Genomic DNA, 2519 nt, shown 5'->3' with positions numbered 1-2519 from the left:
AATAATAATAATAATAATAATAATAATAATAATAATAATAATAATAGTCATTATTTTTATCATTATTATTATTATTGTTTTTTTTGTGATAATAATAATAATGATAATAATGATAATAACAGTAATAATGATAATAATGATAATAAAGAATAATAATAAAAATAATAATAATAATAATAACAATAATAATAATAATAATAATAATAATAATAATAATAATAATAATAATAATAATAATAACAATAATAATAACAGTAGTAATAATAACAATAACAATTATGTGAAAAATAACAATAATACCGTAAATCACATTAATCATGATAAAAGAATCTATGAAATTTGCAGTAGTGATGAAATGAAAATTATTATGATGAAGTTATCTGCAGTAAAAACATTGACAATATTGACAATGAAAATAATAAAGATAATAATAATGATAATGACAGTCATATCAAGTACAAACACCACATATATCCGGATTAAAACAACAGACAATTATCTTATAGTGTGTGGTGAGTATTGTTTTAGTTTTCATTGATAACTGATGTGGATATTTCCTTCTGACAATCATGACTATTATAAGCTGCGAAATTATATGAAATGTCGTATTTAATTCGTAAGTCATTCATATATGTTCTGTTTTCTCTAACAGCGGAATCGCGTTAACGGGGAGACTAAACTAAAATAGAGGTAGGTAACATCACAATAGTAAAAAATAAGAACAAAAAAACATAACAAGGATTATAGTGTAACGAATAATACCATGGCGGTTGGTATATGCATCAGTACAAGTAACAATACTGAAAGAACATGACTAAGACAAGTATTTGAAGAGGATAAAAATGAGAACGAATCATGTCAAGAACAAAAATGTATATATAACTGATGCGTTTCGAGGAAATATTTTCCTAAGAAAAACATACGCAAGCGATAATATCTATCGTAGCTATACCATTCAAAACTCAGTGACAGATTCAGGGGGTACTAATCACCGAAGTTAGAGGGACTTTGTGTGTGTGTGTGTGTGTGTGTGTGTGTGTGTGTGTGTGTGTGTGTGTGTGTGTGTGTGTGTGTGTGTGTGTGTGTGTGTGTGTGTGTGTGTGTGTGTGTGTGTGTGTGTGTGTGTGTTTGAGGTATTTTCACCTGCTTCTAGTGTCAGGGTTCGCTAATTCGATTTCTTCCCTACCTCCCCCTCTCAGTAACCGAGGTATTACACCAGCCAGATGTCCACCAGTTTCATCTATTTATTCTCTTTGCATTACTCTGATGGAATGAATACTCTGTTGATGGTCGCTGATTCCAGGGTCGGATCCATGTCCTCTTTCGTTCCTGAAAAGAAGCACCTGCGGCATGGCATTAAATCGATGGCATAGTTATGTTGTAGTTAGTTTCTTTGGGCGTTTCCAGTTTCGCACTAGACCACCCGTTTTTTTTTTTTTTTTTTTTTCTTTCTTTCTTTCTTTCTTTCTTTTTACCTTTCTTTTTACCAGATGAATGAATCATGTTAATGGCTTTCACCAATAAAAGTGTACGCCTCGATGCTGGTATCCGGGAATATTGGGAATTTCGTCAGAGGATTCTTGCCCTTACTGTAAATTCAGAAGGATACTGTTGCTTCATGATCCGACTTCCCATCACGGTCTCGCAAGAGCTAATGAGGAGCTTTTCTTCTTGAATTTTTCCTAGCGATCGTTTTTTTATTTGGCAAATGGATAGAACTTTTTAACTCGTTCTGTGATTAGGATTCCAATTCAGACTGAGTGACCCTCCTGCTCCTCTGCAACATGGTGGTCCTTCCTGAAGAATCACGTATTAGATCTCATCGCCAAGCAATTCTGGACCTTTAAACCTTAATGTTCATATGAAAAAACACTGAAATAACTCCTGATTTTGTAAAATAACATGTGACATTGTAACAAATAAGTGTGAACAAAGGGTTGTGGGAACAGAATTCATAATACCATAATCAGTCATAAGCAAAAACTTGTATACACCGAAGCAGGGTGCATAACAATGTTAACAGAGTTTATGTTTCGTATTACAGGACTTCATTTAGCCATGTGTATATGCTTAATTGGTTAATTTCCTATATCTGCTGCATCTTGCAACCTTCATTTTGGTGAGACCAATAGAGTGCTTACGATGGGAGGGGAAGTGGATCTGCTGGAGGCCCTGCCTTTTTGACACCATATATCAAAATCACTCCTGTAATATGAATTTAAAACTTCAAATACACACACACACACACACACACACACACACACACACACACACACACACACACACACACACACACACACACACACACACATACACACATACACACATACACACACACACACACACACACACACACACACACACACACACACACACACACACACACACACACACACACACACACATACTTAAAAAAAAAAAAAAAAAAAAAAAAAAATCAGCTATGACTTAACATACACATAACTCTGCAAACTGGAAAACCTCCAATAATAAAAAAAAGGTAAATGAAAATAGAAAAA

The sequence above is a fragment of the Penaeus chinensis genome, chromosome 20, assembly GCF_019202785.1.
Source record: "Penaeus chinensis breed Huanghai No. 1 chromosome 20, ASM1920278v2, whole genome shotgun sequence".
Classification (NCBI taxonomy): Eukaryota; Metazoa; Arthropoda; class Malacostraca; order Decapoda; family Penaeidae; genus Penaeus; species Penaeus chinensis.
This window is presented reverse-complemented; position numbering follows the sequence as displayed.